This window comes from Diceros bicornis, chromosome 33 (assembly GCF_020826845.1).
Source record: "Diceros bicornis minor isolate mBicDic1 chromosome 33, mDicBic1.mat.cur, whole genome shotgun sequence".
Taxonomy (NCBI): domain Eukaryota; kingdom Metazoa; phylum Chordata; class Mammalia; order Perissodactyla; family Rhinocerotidae; genus Diceros; species Diceros bicornis.
The window spans coordinates 2,512,031-2,533,063 of NC_080772.1; the positions used below are offsets into that span (position 1 = coordinate 2,512,031).

At 40.5% G+C, this 21,033-nt stretch overlaps 1 long non-coding RNA gene across 1 annotated transcript; it reads right to left on the reverse strand.

Moving 5' to 3' along the window:
- Window positions 1-4,864: 4,864 nt before the first annotated feature.
- Window positions 4,865-8,534, reverse strand: LOC131396464 (uncharacterized). Its single transcript, XR_009216565.1, has 2 exons — window positions 8,248-8,534; window positions 4,865-5,304 (listed from the first exon to the last, which is right to left on the reverse strand). It is a non-coding gene; the product is annotated as an uncharacterized LOC131396464 (long non-coding RNA).
- Window positions 8,535-21,033: the final 12,499 nt, after the last annotated feature.

Sequence of the window (21,033 nt, forward strand, 5' to 3'; positions counted from 1 at the left end):
CACATACAAAATAGAGGAAGAGTGGCACAGATGTTAGCTCAGGGTGAATCCTCATCATCAAAGGAAAAAAAAAAAGAAGACAAAACATCCATTAAGTGTATATATATATATGTATTCATGTTACTGCACAATATTGGGGTTCTCTTGCCCAATGCACATTAAAAAAGCCAGTTATTTTGGCATCAGCTTTTGGGAAAAGAATTGTAGCTTTATTTTTGTGAGATTTATCTGCAAGGAGACAGGGGCCATGTGTCTGTCTCAGATCTGTCTCCCCGATCCAGGGCTTGGGGCACAATTTATGGGATGAAGGGCAGGGCAGTCTGACATTTGGAAGTAGATGATTGAAAGTAAGGAGAAGTGAGGTAATTGATGATCTTCACAAGCAAAGTCAAGCTTTGTGGCTCTTCATCGGATGTGTGTTCAGAAAATGGCAGTGTTACGATGATCTGAGGATGGAGCTTTTAGCTGCTTGATGTCAAAAATATCATTTATCGAGCATTTGCGCAGGTGTAGTTGATGGGTTGGTGGTGTCAACTGGCCTGAACTGGACTAGGGGTCTCAGTTCTTGAAAGAAAACTCTTAACTACTCTGTTGATAAGATGGGGTCAGTTGAACTGGTCCTGGAGGGCCCATGGTTATGTTGAATATATATGCATATGCCTGAGATTATCTATATGTGTGTTAAATGTAGAATATATGCAAAACCAGGCTCTAGTGAAAGTGGTCAGGACAGATTTTAATCAGTAATATACAACTACAATAGGGAAGAGGGAACAGGGTGAACTGAACTCAATTTGATTTGTACAGAGGTGACTGGGCATTTGAAAGGGAGAATGAGGGAGCAGGCAGAGGGGTGAGCAGGGGCTCAGTAGAGTCAGGGAGGGAAAAGTTACAGAGTGTTGGTCAGTGCAGTGTAATCTGGCCAGTTGTGTCTGCTGGTTGGAAATGATCAAAGTTTCACTTTTCTCCTCTCACAGAGTCTGGGAGACAGACACCCTATCCTCATCTCAATGAATGGCTCTCAGGACCTTGAGAAATGCATTCCTTGGTTATTAGAGACACATATATATGTGTCTCTAAATATATATTTACATATATGTATATAATATATATATATATAAAACTCAAAAGGACAGAGGAAATATTCACAGTTGTAAGCACTTTTGGGTAAATGCTCTAAGAAAGGGATGTCAGAGGCAAATGACTGAGTGTTGGCCAGAACAAACAGTCAGTTCTTTTGGCTGCTTTGAGCTTTCTCAGGCCAACACTCTTTAAGGGGGCAGGGGTCATCCTAGGGATGTGGATTTGAGCTGTTAGAAACTGTGTCAGTGTTTAAGTCTTATAATGCGTGTGGAGGTGTGAAACCATTTGTGCTGAGAGGCTGTAGTTATTATAGGATAAGATTGAGGCTTAGTCAAGAAGAGGGCTCAATGGAGCCTGGCTTGAGTTTGGTCAAGTACAGGATCATATATAGAAATAAGATATGTACATTTTTTGGATAATATAAATCATTATATTGAATAATATAATATATTGAATTAAATAATATATATAATGAATATATATTGAATGTGTATAAATAAGTATGTGTACATATATTTGAATTCAATAATATAAATATATAGAAGAGAGTGACATCAACATCATGGCAGAGTGAGCTTCCCCTATTGAACTCTCCTCCTCTAAGACACAACAAAAAGGACGTTCATAGTCCAACAGAAGCTATTCACAAATAATATAAATATATATATGATTTAAAGGAATATTCAGACATAATAGAAATTTCCAGGGCCAGCTCCGGGGCTTAGCAGTTAGGTGCGCGCACTCCACTGTTGATGGCCCGGGTTCGGATCTCAGGTGGGCACCAATGCACTGCTTCTCCGGCCATGCTGAGGTAGCGTCCCACATACAACAACTAAAAGGATGTGCAACTATGACATACAACTATCTGCTGGGGCTTTGGGGGAAAAAAAAAAGGAGGAGGATTGGCAATAGGTGTTAGCTCAGAGCCAGTCTTCCTCAGCAAAAAGAGGAGGATTAGCATGGATGTTAGCTCAGGGCTAATCTTCCTCACAAAAAAAAAAAAAAAGAAATTTCCAGAATTAATAAAAGACTTCTATTCTAGATTCAGGCAGGTGAACACATCTCAAGCATAATTAAAAAAAATAAATCTAGAGTTAGATCCATCCAGGGAAACCAAAGAACACCAAATACAAAAGAAGATATTCAAAGCCCCACAGAGGGACAGAACACTTACAGAGACTTACATTTAGACCTATGATACATTTCTTAACAATGGAAGGCAAGAGAGAGTTGGATTAAATCTTAAAGATACAGAGAGAAAATGACTTTCAGTGTATACCCAATCAAACCATATCTCAAGAACTGGGGTGAATTACAGATATTTTTATGCAAACATTTACTAAGAGTATTACCACCAACAAATGCTCATTAAGGAACTTCTAAAGAATGTACTTTAAGGGGGCCAGCTACCCAGTGTAGAGGTTTAAGTTCAGCACGCTCTGCTTCCAAGGCGTGGGTTCATGGGTTCAGATCCTAGGAGTGGACCTACACCACACATCAGCCATGCCATGGTGGTGACCCACATACAAAATAGAGGAAGACTGGCACAGAGGTTAGCCCAGAGCTAATATTACTCAAGGAAAAAAATTAAAAAGTAAAATGAATGTACTTTAACAAAAAATTGATAGAAGAAATGCTAAGATGTAAAAATGGATTGTGAGGATAAAAAAGGGTAAACATCTGAATAAATCATTGAAAGCATCACTTTACCAAACAATAATAATATTGACAATGTATAACTGATGGAGTTAAAAACTAATGACAAGGGAACTTCTGTTTTAGAGTAGACGAGGACAGGAAAGCACTCTTGCTGCAAAACCGGACAAAGCCAGATAAATTATAGATATATTTTTAGAGCATCAGAGAACTTCAGAACCAACCAACTAAAATTCCAGAAAGAAGAAAAACTCTTTTATGTGAGCAAGAATTTTTACCTTTCTTTCCCCCAGAAGCATTTTCTGATTCTGGGTGCCTGTTGAGGATCTGGCTTGCTCAGTCTGAGCCTCGGCTAGAGAAAAGAGAAACTAGGCAAACTTGTAGTGATTCTGCAGGATTGGTGTGGCAGAGAAAACCTGAGGGCTTTCACACACACAACTGCTCTTCCTCACAGCACCTGTGCTAAGTTTTGGTGCCACACAGGAATCCGGGGAACTAGGCCAAAGCTTCCATAAAGCAAAGTGAAACCTCCAGAAGTGGTGGAAGTGGCCTAAGTCCAACATACTGCTAGTCTGACCTTCAGGGAATTTGCCATATTGTGAAGCGATGTAAGGTAGGAGGCTGGAGAGCTGCGCTGAAATGTCTGAAGGGCGTAGCTGAATTTTCTGTGGGCTCCCAAACCTGAGGAGACAGAGAGCTACGAGACTTAGAACCAGACGCCTGTGCGGGGGAGGGGAGCAGAGCAAACAGGAACAGGGGGAAAGCGGAAGGGCTGGGTTTACTAAAAGTGAGACCCAGCCCCAAGTCTGATCAACATCTGATTGGACTCAGGTGCTCCAACCTCACTGTTTCCCAATGAAGGAAGACAAGGTCACGTGGAGCCTCTCGAGTTACGTTACACAGACCTTCCAAAGACACTGGTGAGAGGATAGAGAAGGCAAGCCACAGACTGGGAGAAGACCTTTGCAAATCACATATCTGACAGGACTATAAAGAACTGTCAAAACTCAGCAATAAAAAAATCCAAGTTTAAAATGGGCACAGAATTGGACACTTCACAAAAGAAAATAAACAGATGGCAAATAAGCACATGAAAAGATGCTCAACATCATTAATCATGAGAAAAATGCACATGAAAACCACATTGAGATACTGCTATGTACATATTAGAATGTCTAAAATTAAAGATGTTGACCATACCAAGTGTTAATGAGGATGGAAAGTCACTGGAACACTACTACATTGCTGGTAGGAACACAAAGTGGTTCAGCCTCTTTGGAAAACAGCTTTCAAGTGGAGTTTGTTATGCTGCTGTAACAAATTAGCACAAATTTCATGGCTTAAAACAGCTCAGATTTGTTTTACAGTTCTGTAGGTTAACAGTCTGACACGGGTCTCCTTGGGCTAAAATCAAGGTGTTGGCAGAGCTAGGTTCTTTTGGGGGGACTCTAAAGGTTAATCCATTTCCTAGCCTTTTCAAGCTTCTAGAGACCACCACATTCCTTAGCCTATGGCCCCCCTCCTCCACCCTCAAGAGCAAGAACTCGGCATCTCTCTGGCCCTGCTTCCCTTGTTGCATCTTTTTTCTACTCGCCTGCTGTTCTTTCCCTTTTCAGGGCCTTTGTGATGCACTGGGCCCACCTGGATAATCCAGGATAATCTCCCTATTTTAAAGTCAGTTGATTAGCAACCTTAATTCCATCTGCAAACTTAATTAACCTTTGCCAAGTAAACTTATGTATTCCCAGGTTCCAGGGATTAGGACATCTTTCTGGGCCATGACTTTGCTACCACAAACAGTTTTTAAAATAAAGTTAAACATACACACACCATGTGACCCAGCAATTCCACTTCTAGGTGCTTACCTAAGAGAAGAAGACTAATGTTCACACAAAAACTTGTTTGCAAAGATTTATAGCAGCTTTATTCATAGTCAAAAAAGACAAAACTGAAAATAACTCAAATGTCCTTCAACTGGTGGATGGATAAACTGTGGTACATTCATACAATAGATACTACATTCAGCAATAAAACAGAAGGAACTGCTGATACAGGCAACAACATGGATGAACACTAAACTGAATGTATTTTGCTACATGAAAGAATCCAGACTCAAAAGGCCAAATACTGTAGGATTCCATTTATATGATATTCTAGAAAAGACAAACCATAGGGAAAGACAACAAATCATTAGTTGCCAGGGGTTAAGGGTGGGGGAAGAGTTGACTACAAAAGAGCAGCTGAAGGGAGTTCTGGGTGCTGGAACTGTTCTGTATATTGAAGGTGGTAGTGGCACAGCTCTCTGCATTTGTCAAAACAGTTGTACAAAGAGGGAAACAAATACATCATTTCTCAGTCATCAGATTGGCAAAACTTTAAAAATCTGACAATGCCGATCTGACAATTCCCAGGGAAAGGATGACTCAGACACTGTTGGCGAGAATGGAAATTGTTAAAACTTCAGAGTATGATTTGGCTGCAGCTCGTCAAGTTGCAGATGCACATCAGCCTCTGGACCAGCAATCCACTCACAGGCAGGCGTCCATTCTAGGGAATCCACGTGTGCTCGAGAAGACACACAGAAGTATAGTTATTAAACATGGTATGGGAATGAATTAATTGTGGTTAGTAGTTATTTAAAAAAGAAAGCAAAAAATGCATATGGGAAAGAATCAACCCTGCTGGCTACATATATGATCTGGGAAGGTAACTCACTGGTTTGTCTACTTAATAGTACATAGCACAGACAGCACTGTACTAGGAATCTGGAGACAAGCATCTGAGCATATAGTTCCAACTCTGCCACTAAGTAGCAGTCAGACTATGGATGACTTAACTTGAGAAACCTCACTTTTCATTTACTGGAAAATGAAGAGGTTAGGCTCTACAACCACTAAAATTATTTCCAACTCCACAAATCTATGCTTCAATAAGTCAACAATCAAAAATTATATTCCAAAGTACCTATGTTCAGAAACTGTTTTTCCCAGACACCCTGAAATTAGAAACTATCAGGGAAATAGGATATCTTAAAATATTGATACATAGGGCTGGCCCCGTGGCTTAGTGGTTAAGTGCGCGCACTCTGCTGCTGGCGGCCTGGGTTCGGATCCCAGGCACGAACTGACGCACCGCTTCTCTGGCCATACTGAGGCCGTGTCCCACATACAGCAAATAGAAGGATGTGCAGCTATGACATACAACTATCTACTGGGGCTTTGGGGGAAAAAATAAATAAATAAAATTATTAAAAAAAATATTGATACATAAAATGGCCCAAATTTCTTGGTACGTCTATGACAAGCTGTTTAATCAAGATGGTAACTCAGAAAGAGCGTATAAACAGCAAAACCTACCATATTGACTTGGGTCACCCTCAGGAAAAACATATGTCCTCTCCCACTTTAACATTCCAAAACAAATTCACCATACTAGTGAGTCCGTCTTGTCAAGTTCAGGTCTGTCTAGCCAGAAGTCATTCATGTATATGGTAAGATTTACTTCATTTTTTAACAAAGATAAAAAGATAAATGGCTTTTTGTATTTTTGCCTGTTTCATCTATAAAGATCTTACATTACAATTTAATAGCTTCAGCCTGCTACAGTAATTTAAAGAGCATTTTGAAACTTGTAATATGCCATGTCCAACAGAATCCAGTAAAAAAATCAGTAGTTCACAATCCAACAATGCTTATTTAGATTCATTACCAACAATCCTTACACTTCAAAGACACCAATAACCAATATGTCATTTGTTCCTCCTGCAGAATTTCATAGGTTGTTAAATTCTGGTATCATCCAAAAGTATAATTAGGATGCTATCAACAAAATGTATTTTTTTATCAGAAATATTAAAACTAATGATTAAACTATTAAACTAAATGATTAACTAAATATTAAAACTAATGGCAACTAACGATCTGTTGTCTTTCCCTATGGTTTATCTTTTCTAGAATATCATATAAATGAAATCCTACCGTATTTGGCCTTTTAACCTTTCACCCTCTCAGTTGTGGGAGGTTAAGATTTGGCCACCCTGAAATCCATCTCTTTACCTTGGTTGTTTTCTCTAGGGACATTTGACTTCCCCCACTAACTAAAAGAATTTGACATAGTAACTCCTTCCTGGAACAGATCTATCATGATGGCTGTAAAGATAATGTAGGATAAATGTTACAATAGGAAAGGCACCAACAAGCCCATCTTATCCGAAGTTCTGTCTCTCTGGCCACCTTCTCTGGATGACCCTGCGAGAAGTTGCCAGACAATCATTTACATTTATAAGGAAAATCTCCATTTGTAAAGGTATCTCCCTCTCTGTTTTGGGAAGAGGGGGGAATGGCCTCATTTCTAGAGGCTTATCAATGTGAAACGTGAGGCCTTAAATCTGCATAATAACCTTACTCTTGTTTACTGTGCTTTAGTGGTAATCTCCAGTAACTGACTCCCCCCATCCCCAACACCCTCCTTTGTCTTTGGCTGAACATGGTACTTAAGACAAGAATTTCTGCTATTGTGTTGAGAAAATCAGTGTCCCTGCTTTCTCCCATGTATACATGTTATTAAACTTGGTATTATTTTCTCCTGCTAACCTGTCTTGTTAATTATTTGGCCAGCCATAAGAACCTTAAGGAAAAGGGCAGAGGGAGATCCCACCTGTTCCCCCGACACAGTCAAATCAAAATTCGAAAATTCTTGCTCTACGAGCTTTCCAAATCTAAATTCTTACAATTCTAAATGAGTATGGAGACAAAACACACACTACATACTACTTCTAAAAACCTCCTCCTTATCCGATTTTAATTTTAGCACCAACTGCCAAGAAAAACCTTTCCACTGAAACCAAAATTCCGTACACATTATGTCAATCATCAATTGATCAGTCATCCGTCTATGTTAACAGAATGTGAGTTATTATTAGGAAGCTACATAATTTGCACCAAAGACTGTTTAAAGCTCCTTTCATTAAATGCAGTTTACAACAATTCACAGGCTTCAAAGTTCCCCTTGCAAATATAGAGTCAATTATCAGAAACCATTAATGGGATTAGGCTTTTCTATAAAGGTGGTCCCAAGGAAGTAGGAACACTTATTTGTTTAAAGAACGCAGTGAGGAGCCCAATAGCCTGCGCGGAGTCAGGCAGAGGAGCGCAGACCACAGTCCATCTTCTGAAGGAAAGTGTTCACCCCGGGATGTCGAGACCTGGCCTAGACGGGCCCCGGGGAGCACGAACTCAAGGGCTCGAGCAGAGGGCAGGCGACTCCCTGCCGCCCCCTGCACCTCCGCTGGGTGGGCAGGAGGCCCCGCCAGGGTGGGGCACCGCCAAAGCAGAGGGACCCGCCGGCCAGGCGGCGCTCCTCTGCTCCTCAAAGGGACAGAGTTGGGCTCCCCCGCCTGGGGCAGCCCGCCAGCAGCCCCGGCCCCCGACCCCATCCGCCGACCCCCCCACCGCGGTCCCGCCATCTGCCGCGGAGATCTCCACGCCGAGCCCGCCGCCCACCGCCTACCTCAGCGCCGCCTCCTGCCCAGCGCTCCTCCACACTGCAGACAGGAGAGCTCCCCTGTGCTGAAAATCATGGAGGAAGGATCCAGAAACCGCCAATCCCCCTACACAAACCTCCGAGACAGCCACCTGCGCACCTGGGGCCCCGCCTCCAGTGCACACGCCCCGGGGCTCTCCAGCTCGCCAACCACTCTGCCGCTCTGAGAGCCAGTCCTGCGCATGCGCTGGCCTCCAAGAACAATGGGAGCCGCTGGGGGGCACCGGGAGGGGGATGGGGGTGCGGGGACCAAGGTGTACCTGAGAGGGAGAGCGGGAGCTGGCTGGCACTCTGCAGGCCTTGACTCTGCTCTCCCTGGATGACCATCGGCTCCTGGAGAAGATCTGCCTTCCCTTGAGGCGGCTCCTCCTGTCCTGAGCAGCACGTTACATGATCTAACATTTGTTTAAAAAAGAACAATGACATCCTTAACACCTGATGTGTCGTGTCCCCAGAAGAATTCTCTGCTTCCCCAGAAGACTAGACAGTGAGCAGATGGGACTGAGTTCTGACCTAGGAAGGAAGGACGTTGAGGGCACAGCTGTCTCCCCTCTGCCGGCTCTTTCCTCTGAGTTGTGGCCATGATGGGGCCACAGCGTTGGGGACTCGTGCAGGTGACAACGCTCACATGTTTGCCCACCATATTACATTTCTTATGGTAGAGTGGTTAAAATGGGAGGCTAGCTGTCAGTTTTTCTGACGATTTCACTTGCAGAAATGTCTTTGGACAAAGAAGATGTTTTCTTAAGTTCTGATTTTTATAATCAATAACAATAGTTAAAATACTTATTTTCTTAATCTCATTGGCAAGCAAAAACAAACAAGTCACTTGTTTTTCACCAAATTGGCCACATATTCATTAAAACTTTGGAAGTATTGCTGTTTGAGGTAAAGAAAGCATTTGGGAAGAACAATTACCCTTAGATAATATCTTCCCACATAAATGTACAAACACACAGTTATGAGCCGTTCTGAGGGGCCTGGGATATCCAGTTTGAGTTCTACAATGGATCATCTGAAGTAAGTTTAAATTAGTAATTTTCTAAGGAGTTTGCTAGTAAATATTCACATCGCCTTCATCAAATAGGTCTGGTGATTTAAATGAAGGTTGAGCTTAATGATAAAAGTTTTCAAGAGACTGAGAAATATTAAGTAAATGTACTTAAAACAAAAAGGTGCAAATCAAAGTAAAGCCTGCCATTATCCTCTTTAAAACAGAGTCACAGTAGCACTATTGTCAAGGTATGAGAAGGAATAGAAATGCTTTATAAAGTCAATTCTTCACTTCTAAAGGACCTAACGTGACATTCTAGAAATGTCCATAGTCTTTCACTCATCTAGATTAAAATTGCTCAATTTATATTTTAAAGACTAATGTATCTGAGGGCAAAATATTCAAGGTCAGTGTTTAATTGTTTTTCATTGTTGCAAAGTACATGGGTATAAAGTGTGGCTGAAATCCATGGTCTTGGAGAAGAAAAATATATAGAACTTATTTATCACTCTCACAGCATGTCCTGACTTAATCCTACAAATATCCCAAGAATAAAGCCTCAGTGAATTCCATTCTGTTCTTAGATATGACATCTTTCATTTCTAATGAATATTCTCAAATAAGGCTCTAGCTAGTAATTATGTTCCTGATGCAAATAGGCAGTAAAAAAGAATCCATGCTTGATTAACTCGGGCTCAAGAGGACTACTTAGAACCAAAATTTGTTTTTTGCTTTGTTTTTCTTTATCGATTTCTTTCTTTCTCCTCAGTGGAGTTGGCAGATAAATGACACAGAAAGCTGAGAGACTGGAGGGCAGGGTCTTGAAGAATGTAAGATTTCCTAATCTTCCAGATCTTTTTTATCTTTAAAATTCTGTGATTTTTGCTGTTTATATAGGAGTTCACTTTTTTCGTTATTTCTCATAGTGATCATAATAGTGAGACTAACAAAACTTAACACCTGTGGAACATTTTTTGTGGTAAAAATTTATGTCATTCTGACAACTGTTAATATTTTAAAAAGCCACTAAGAGATAACCTGATGCTCAGAGGATTATTAGGGTGGTGAGATTGTTCTGTACATAATGGTGGCTACATGTCACTATATGTGTGTCAAAACTCATGTAACTGTACAACACAAAGAGTGACCCTTAATCTAGGGAGTGTGAGAGATCATAATGTGGGAGATCAAGATTTGGCCACCTGAAATCTATCTCTTTACCTTGGTTGTTTTCTCTGAGGACATTTGACCTCCCCCACTAACTGCCTAAAGAATTTGACATAGTAACTACTTCCTGGAACAGATCTTCTGTCTGATGGCTGTAATATAATGTGCAATAGATGTTACAATAGAAAAGGCACCAACAAGCCCATCTTCTCAGAAGTTCTGTCTCTGGCCACATTCTTTGGATGGCCCTGCAAGGAGTTGCCAGACAGACATTTACATTTATACGGGAAATCTCCATTTGTAAAGGTATCTCCCTCTCTGTATTTGGGAAGAGGGGGGATGACCTCATTCCTAGAAACTTATCAATGTGAAAAATGAGGTCTTAAATCTGCATAATAACCTTACTCTTGTTTACTGTGCTTTAGTGATAATCTCCTGTAACTGACTCTCCCCACCCCCAACATCCTCCTTTATCATTAGCTGAACATGGTATTTAAGACGAGAATTTCTGCTATTGTGTTCAGAAACGAAATGTCCCTGCTTTCTCCCATGTATACATGTTATTAAACTTGATATTATTTTCTCCTGCTAACCTGTCTTGTTAATTATTTGGGCAGCCATAAGAATCTTAAGGAAAAGGGCAGAGGGAGATTCTCTCTCACTTCCCCAACAATAACAACGTTTCAATATTGTTCATTCATTATAACAAACGTATCACACTAATGCAAGGTGTTAATAACAGGGGAGATGGTGCTTGGGAGAGAGGGGAGAGGCAGTACGGTGGGTGTATGGAGGTCTATGTACTGTGGGAGATCAAGGTTTGGCCACCCTGAAATATATCTCTTTACCTTGATTGTTTTCTCTGAGGGACATTTGACCTCCCCCACTAACTGCCTAAAGAATTTATACATGATGGCTCCTTCCTGGAACAGATCTTCTATCATGATGGCTGTAAAGATAATGTAGGATAGAGGTTACAATAGGAAAGGCACCAAGCTTCTTTTATCAAAAACTCTGTGTCTCCTGACCACATTATCTATAGATGACCCTGAAAAGAATTGTTTTCCTGCCCTCTGAAGTCCCAAGCCGCTACCCGCCCCCAACACGCTCCTCGCCTTTAGCTGCGATACTTAAGCAAGCAGCTTAGACAGAGTGACAAGTTGCTCATTTCTGAGTTTCTCCCATGTATACATGTTATTAAACTTGGTATTATTTTCTCCTGCTAACCTGTCTTGTTAATTATTTGGCCAGCCATAAGAACCTTAAGGGAAAGGGCAGAGGGAGACTCTCTCCCTCTCCCGACATACTATCTGTTCAATTCTCTGTGAATCTAAAGCAGTATTGTTAAGAATAAAGTGTTTAAAGATTTTTTGAAAGGCACCGAAAGGTGAGCTAACACTGTAGGGCATCTATTTTGTGCAGAAGGTCAAGGAAGAAGAAGTTGAAATGATTTAAAAAGTTCACCTTGTGACAGTTTGAATTGTGGTGTGTTTATGAAGCCTTAGACAAGGGCAGGACATAGAATTTGAGACAGGAATGAAATAAAGGAGAAGGAAGACATCAGCGTGATCAGAGCTGATCAATTAATATTTAGGACAAGTTACTATATTGGATGGATTTGTTTTTATTTTCTTTGCTTTTTAGAAACCTTACACCTTTCTATGAAAGCCACACGTGCACAGTGTCAACAGGTATGTTTCCTACCGAGCGGCAGCTGCTTCTCTCCCTCTGCATCTTCTATTCCTTCCCCCTCCTCTCACCACCTCTGACTGATGGTCGCTGTTTCTATCTCCCTTCCTTACTCTTCCTCTCTCCTATTTTTTTTTTTTTTTTTTTTGCTTTATCTTTGTGTTTCTTTCTCCTCTAACACATCAGACTAACCATAACCTTCCTGGTCATTGTTTAGTTCCACTGAAGGAACTCAGTGGTTTCCATCAAGAAATGATAGATCAGTGTTCTGGGAAATTTTTCTCTATTTCAGCTACTTCTCCACCCTCAATCTAAAGCAGGAAAATTTCTTGAACGTTGAGCCAATTTTTTATATTCTTTTCTTTTTTGAATCCAAATTTCAGAGCTCCTGGTCATATTGGAAAAATTGCTGAAGAAGGCTACCTGGAGTTGAGCCGATACTTCTTCCTATGGCCATAAAATGAATGCTTATTTTGGCCATGGGGCCTCAGGAGAAGCCCTCGTGAGAGAGGAATCCTTGCTAACCCTATATTGTACCTAGGACTGGCTTCTCCTAAGACAGTGGTTCTCGAACTCCAGTGTGCATTAGAACTGTGTGGAGGTCCCCTACAACACAGAGTGCTGAGCCCATCCCAGAGTTTGTGATCCAGTAGGATGGCGGACCCGAGAATTTACGTCGCTGACCATTTCCCAGGTGCTGCTGCTGACCAGCCACACATTGAGAACCACCGGCTTAGAAACCCTAGGTTTCAAAGGATGCTTTGCTAGAGCAGACAGCCAAAACTATCAAAATCTTAATCAAGATTCACCAACAACTTCAATGTGTTGGCATTTGGATCTAGAGGCTCCTGAATTTTCAGAGACTAAAACAAAGATTACTCTGAGTTCAAGGTTTGTAACTCTCCTAAGTGTTACCCAATTCCTTTGCTTGCTTCCGTCAACCCCTACCTGGCTAGGAAAGAATATTAAAAACAAAGCCAGCTTTGATTATTTAATCTTCAGTCAATTAAGACATTTTTGAGGAAGATTTTTTTGACAGAATAGCCAACTTTCTTTTATCTACACTATTGGAAATGAATTATTAGTGATAACAATGGTTATTTACTGAGGACCTAATATGTCTCAAGCCCTTTACAGACTTTTATTGCTCTGCTTCTCAGAACCCTGCGGCATCCCAGGTGTGTTTACTGTTTCTCCACCACTCCTCTAATGAACCCCCCAGACCACACTTATATTTGACTTCACCATGCCTTCTCTCATTTAATTTAGCAATAGAGTAAAATTACAGAAGAAACTTGAAGGGGCCTTGAGCCCCAGCAGGAGAAGGTCTAAAGTCTATCCAGGACAAATGCCTTAATGTTTGTTTCTGAGAAGTTTCCAGGGACAAATACTCCACTAACTCCAGAAATCAGTTCTGATATCTCTAATCAATGATATACATTAATTAATTGGTTTTTTATTGATTGGTTGATTGTCTGCTATATTACTTTGCCATATAATAAAATTTTCCTTTGTGTTATTTAAATAATTTTCACTTTATATCCACTTTTTAAATTTAGCCTTCTCTGGACTTCCTCATACATTGAAGATGGTAAATGTCACCTATTAGCATTTTCCTCTTCTGTTTAGATAACCTCAGTTTCTTTACTGTATTAATAATATTTAATAAGGCCGGCCCCATGGCTTCAGATCCCGGGCACGCACCGACGCACAGCTTCTCCGGCCATGCTGAGGCCTCGTCCCACATACAGCAACTAGAAAGATGTGCAGCTGTGACATACAACTATCTACTGGGGATTTGGGGGAAAAATAAATAAATAAAATTATAAAAAATATATATATATATTGATAATTGTTCTGCTTTTTTTCTCCAGTTCTTCTCTAGGTTCAATTTATTGGGTAGTATAGTGGAAAGGTGACTTCAGAGGTCCTGTGTGGTAAAGAATCATCTTTGTACTGTATTCAATGTGAATAAAATCTATATTAGTTTTGTGTTCAGTCTAATCTGGAATCTGAACCTTTCCTTCCATCCTCCCTCTATTGTCTGGAATAGTTAATAATCCCAGACCTAGAGTTTTGCTTGTGGAAAGTGTTTGTTGTTCTTGTTGGTTAGTTGGTTTAACCATCTAACAATTCAATTTATTTAGTAGATATGTGAGTTTTCCTATTTTATGTTTTTTTGTGTGTGTCAGTTTCAGTATATGGATTTTTTATAAAGTGAATTTTGACCTTTGCTGTCTAATTCGTAGTGCTAAGTATTTCACAAAATGATGTATCTCGTTAAGATCTAAGCACTCTGTAGAGAATACTTCTTATTTGATTTCTGATACTGGTCATTTGTGTTTCATTTCTTTTTCTTTTCCTTAGTCGGTTTTTCTAGTGGTTTATTAACATTATTAATACTTTAAAAATAACTTTTAGCCTGATTTATTTCTTTAGTATTTTTCTATTTCATTGATTCTTATCTTTATTATTGTTTCCTATCTGTATTTTTTCCAGTGTTATTCTCTTTTAATTCTTGAGACAGAAGCTGAGATTGTGGATTTCCTGTCTTTCTTCCATACTCATACATTCATTTAAGGATACATACAGATGTAGCTGGTATCTCTTGTCTTCCCTAGTGTATTTCTAAATTCTGTGCTGCAAGCCATGTCTGCCCCATAGCGTCTCCAGCCCATGATCTGCAACCATGCCAGCCTTTGTGTGTCTCCATCCCTCTACCTGAAGCTCATATCTTGTGTCGAGTGTCACCATCTCATATGACTGCAGTCCATGTCTGCCCTTCTGTTTTGTCAAGATTTTCTCTCCCCTCTGTCCATACCACCTCTCAAAAGTCTCCATTCCTTGTTCCTGTAGCCCTTGCCAACCCACATGAGTCTCCATCCCCTCTCTCTAAAACCCATGTCAGACAACTCATGTCGTTGTCTCAATTACCTGCAGCGCGTATATTTTCCTCGAGTGTCTCTATCTCCTGTGCCCACATTTTATACCAGACCTCACATGCCTCTCTCATTCCATGTGTCTGCATCCCTTTCCATCCCTGAGCATGTCTGTCCGCTGTGCTTCAGCCCATGCCAGCTCGTGTTTGTCTACATTCTCTGTGCCTCCAGCCTATCTAGACAACCAGTGTTTTCATTTACTGTTCCTCTAGCCCCTGTATGAACTCTTGTGTTTCCTTACCCTGTGCCTGTAGCCCATGTGTGCCTCAAGTGTCTTCACTCAGTGTCCCACGCTTGGGTGTCATTCACTTGTTAAAGGACATATTGGTTCCTTCTAGGTTTTGGCCACTGTGAATAAAGCTGCTTTTTAGATGTTTTTAGGGGTCTGTGTGTGGATGTATATTTTCACAGTAGTTGGAGAAATACACTGGTGCACAATTGGTGCACCATATAGTGACACTATATTTAGCTTCACAAGAATTAGCAAGATGTCTTCTTAAGAGGTTGTACTGTGTGTATTCCCATCAGCAGTGAATGAGATTTCCTATTGTCCTACATCCTCACCAGTAATTAGTATTGTCAGTTTTTGGGTTTTAGCTATTCTACTAGAAGAGTAGAGTATCTCATTGGTGTTTTAATTTGCTTTTCCTTAATGCACAATGCATTTTATTTTCCAATAATTTCTTGTTGTTGAGAAATTTATATTTGCTTATTTGCCATGTATATATATATTTTTGGTAACTTGTCTATTCACATTTTGGTCTATTTATTTTAATTTGGGGAGTTTGTTTTCTTGTTGCAGTATTTGATTGGTTCTTTGAATATTTTGCATACAGGTCTTTCTGCAGATATGTGTTTTACAAATGTATTATCCTAGTCAGGAGTTTGTATTTCCACTCTGTGAATGCCGTCTGTCCCAGATTGGATAGTTTAAACTCAACCAAGTCCACATGATCAATTATTTTCTTCATGGATGGTGCTTTTTGTGTTGTATATGAAAACTAATCATCAAACTATAAATCATGAAGATTTTCTCCTGTTTCCCAGAATGATTTTTACAGTTTTGCATTTTATTTTAAGTTGATGAGTGATTTTGAGTAAATTTATGTCTAAGGTGCAAAGTTTGTGTCTTTGTTCATTTATTTCCATAGGGTCCTCCTTTTGTATCATCACCATGGTTGATGATGACTAGAGACTAAAAGACTAAAGACCTAAAAGACTATTATTTTTTATGTTGGAGTGCATTTATTGTCTTGACCAAGATCAAGTTGTCTGTATTTGCAGAGGTCTTTGTGTGGACTTTCCATGATTTTTCATTTACCTCTCTGTCTATTCATTTTATTTTTTTATTTTTTATTTATTTTTTAATTTTTTTAAATTTATTTTTCCCCCAAAGCCCCAGTAGATAGTTGTATGTCACAGCTGCACATCCTTCCAGTTGCTGCACGTGGGATGCGGCCCCAGCATGGCCGGAAAAGCAGTGCGTGTGGGTGAGCCCGGGATCCGAACCCTGGCCACCTGCAGCAGAGCGCACACACCCAACTGCCAAGCCATGGGGCCGGCCCTATTTTTAAAATATCACGGTTGCAGACCCCGGGCGTGCACCGAAGCACGGATTCTCCGGCCATGCTGAGGCAGCATCCCACATACAGCAAATAGAAGGATGTGCAGCTATGACATTCAACTATCTACTGGTTCTTTGGGGGAAAAAAATAAATAAATAAAATTATAAAAAAAAAAATCACGGTCTCTTGATTATTGTAGTATTGTAAAATATCGCAGTCTGTTGACTTTGTAATTAATCTTGAAATTGAGAAGTGTGAGTTCATCAATTTGTTCTTCATCAGGATTGTCTAGACCACTCAAGGTTTCAAATGAGTTCTTCAATATCTACAAAATAGCTTGGTGGGATTTTTATTGGAATTGCACAGGATCTTTAGATCAATTTAAGAAGAATTGACATCTTAATAATATTGTGACTTTTGATCATGAGCAAGGAATATATCTCAATTGATTTATTTTTTCCTTTATTGCTTTTAAGAGTGTCTCATATTTTTTTTCCACAGATACCTGTAAATATTTTATTGGATTTACACTTGAGGATTTCTTTGTGTATGTGTGTGTATTGTTAACGGTATTGTTTCATATTCCAATTATTTGTTGGTATATAGAAAATCAACTGAATTTTGTATACTGAATTTGAACCTCTCTTCATGATATCTCTATAAATTCCCATCTGGATACAGAACAGTGGCCTCCGTTTCTGTTTGAACATCCCAAATCATGGCATTGAATAATCTGAATACTGAATTTCAGCCATTCACCAGAACTGCCAAGGCACACAGCCACCACTAATACTGCAGTTACAAGCCTTTTCCAAGAGACATGCCCTCGGATTCATTAAAGAACGCCTGTTTTCCACTCGGCCTGGCAGTGGCAGTTTGGCAAGAAGACTGCAGAGCCCTTACAGGCTTATTCCTAGAGCTGAGCCAAACTCTCCCTGTCTTCCATTGTTGAAACTGAGTCTGTGCAGAACCTACCTCAGCTCTAGGAATTAAGGTTCTCTCACACATAACTTCCCAGACACACTGCAGTTACCAAACTTTTCTGAGAGTCATTCCCTCAGATTCACTAAAGAAAGCCAGTTCTCAACTCGGCCTGCCAGTGGCAGTTTGGCAAGAAACTGCAGAGCCCTTAGAGGCTTGTCCCTAGAGCTGAGTCAAACTATCTCTGTCTTCCATTTCTGGATCTGAAACTGTGCAGAACCTCCCTCAGCTCTAGGAATTAAGACTGTCGCACACATAAATTCCAAGACACACTGCAGTTAAAAGTCTTTTCTGAGAGGCATTCCCTTGGATTCACTAAAGATAACTGGTACTTGACTCTGCCTGCCAATGGCAGTTTGGTGAGAAACTGCAGAGCCAGACTGTATGTATAACTGAGATCAAATGGTATTTATCTTTCTCTGTCTCAGTTATATCACTTAGCATAATGACCTCAAGGTCCATCCATGACATTGCAAATGGCAAGATTTTTTCATTTTTATGGCTGAATAATATTCCATTGTAAGTATATACCCCATTTTCTTTCTTTTTTTTTTGTGAGGAAGATCAGCCCTGAGCTAACATGTGCCAACCCTCCGTTTTTTCCTGAGGGAGACTGGCCCTGGACAAACATCCGTGCCCACCTTCCTCAACTTTATATGGGACTCCATCACTACATGGCCTGACAAGTTGTGAGGCAGTGTGCACCCGGGATCTGAACCCCTGGCTGCCACAGCAGAGCACACACTTAACCACTATGCCACCAGGCCGGCCCATACCACGTTTTCTTTATCCACTCATCTATTGATGGACATTTAGGTTGTTTCCATATCTTAGCTATTATAAATAATGCTGTAATAATCACAGGGTTGCATATATCTTTTCAAGTTAGTGTTTTCATTTTCTTTGGATAAATATACTGAAGTGTATCTATTTTTAATTTTTTCAGGAACCTCCACTGTCTTTTCCATAGTGGCTGCACCAATTTAAATTCCCATGAACAGCACACAAGAGTTTCCTTTTCTTCACATCCTTGCCAACACTTATTATCTCTTGTCTCTTTGATGATCACCATCCTTACAGGTGTGAGGAGATGGATCTTTGTGGTTTTGGTTTGCATTTCCTTGATGATTAGTGACATTGATCTCCTTCTAATGTACATGTTGGCCATTTGGATGTCTTCTTGGGACAAATGTCTACTTAGTCCTTTGCCCATTTTTCAATTGGATTGCTTTTTTGTTATTGGGTTGTATGAGTTCTTTATAAATTTTGTTATGGGTTGTATAAATTTTTTATAAATTTTAGATATTTAACCCCTTTTCTATACATGGTTTGTAAAACTTTTCTCCCAGCCTTTTGATTTTGTTGGTTGTTTGTTTTGCTAGGCAGAAGATTTTAAGTTTGATGTAGTCCCATTTGTTGATTTTTTTCTTTTGTTGTTTGCAGTTTTGGTGGGATATCCACAAAACTATTGCCAAGACCAATGTGGAGGAGCCTCTTCCCTATGTTTTCTTCTAGTAGTTTTACAGCTTCAGGTCTGAGAATGCCCAAAAGGCCAGGAGGAGCAATGTCCCTTTTTTTCACAGCTGAACAGATTCAGTCTCTCATTTCTCTATCAAGCAGTTTTGTTCAGACCTTATAAACACAATTCTTTCCAATTTTAAGCCAAATTAAAAAGGTCAGCCTGGCCCCTTCACTCCAAAAGTGCCCCCTAGCCTCCCCTGGTCTAGGAAATTCCCCCTGGGTTTCTCGTTCCTAGGAATTCCCCCCTAGGTTCCTCTAACCTAGATTATGTACCAGTACACCCTTAAGACACCTAACCTTAAGCCTTGAAAACAGCTCAAATAAATTCTGAACTGTTGACTTACAATAAGGAGGTCCAGGTTTCAGGAGAACTCACTGGGGTCACCTGAAGAATGCAGTGATCTGGAGGGCACAGTGGGCCCCTATTGGTACCCAATGCCAGTTCAGTGTAGATTCCAGGTGGTCTCTGGTGGGTTTCTCTGAAATCCTGCCATGACTACACCAACAAATGTCTATGTAAATAATCCATAATCAATGTATAAATCAAAATTGGAGTGAGTTTATTATGAGCAGCCTTTTGAGGACAATGGCCAGGGCCTTCCTTCCCTAAGGAAGGATGGGCATCAACGAAGTAGGGTGTACAGAGCAGTTATATGCTGTCAAAGAGCATGTATCACATAGGATTGTAATGTCCCTTTTACTATAGCGACAAGATCGCCCTGTCAGACTGCCCTGCAAGAATAGCTATTGATGGACACAGCAGGGAGCAGGTCTGCTGTCTCGATGGGCTTGGCTGGTGTCAGGTCTGTTGTCTCGAACTAGGTGGTCACAGGATGACTGCAGCAAGCAAATCCTAGCTTAGGGAGAAATGCTCATCCTTAAGGTAATGCCAATGAGGGCATCCTTATCTTAAGGGCATATTCTCTTCTCTTTGGGACATGGGAAAGCAGATACACAATGCAGGCAACAGGCCCTTTTGGAAAAACAAACTCTGGCCAAATTAGTTTTACCCCAAATGGCTTTCTCATGTGCTCCAATATATCCTATTGCTTGCCATTTATTTATCAGTTCCTTAGTACTCATTGTGTGTCTGTTATGTATACAGAATATGTAATATCCTGGGGAAAACAGGGGTTATAGGATATAGTGTCTGCAGACAAGGAGCTTATTACCCTACTTGGAAAATAACTACATTTCTTTTTTTTTTTTTTTGTGAGGAAGATCAGCCCTGAGCTAACATCCATGCTAATCCTCCTCTTTTTGCTGAGGAAGACCGGCTCTGAGCTAACATCTATTGCCAGTCCTCCTCCTTTTTTTTTCCCCCCAAAACCCGAGCAGTTATTGAGGCCGGCCCCAATAACTACATTTCTGAAATGCTAAACAGAAACACAGCAGAGAAAAAGACATGCCTCAATGGTCAAGGAAATGCCACAGCAAATTTATTAAGTGAATGCAAAACAGTGATAGTCAGCACAAATGTCAAGAAAGCTCTGGAGTCTCAAGCTAGCTCAAATAGCTTCTCACAATAAAGCAAAGATTCAGCACTGGTTCTGGAGAGGCCTTGATGTGGACATATGGTGATGACTTTGAATTCCTCCGAGGAGAAATTTTTAAATACAGGAAATAATGTGTGATTATTCTAACTAAACATAGATTTTTTTTGTTTTATTTATTTATTTTTTCCCCCAAAGCCCCAGTCGATAGCTGTATGTCATAGCTGCACATCCTTCTAGTTGCTGTATGTGGGACGCGGCCTCAGCATGGCCCGAGAAGCGGTGCGTCGGTTCGCGCCCGGGATCTGAACCTGGGCCGCCAACAGCAGAGCCCGCACACCTAACCGCTAAGCCACTGGGCCGGCCCTAAACGTAGATTTTTAAAATGTCAAAAGGAGTGGTAC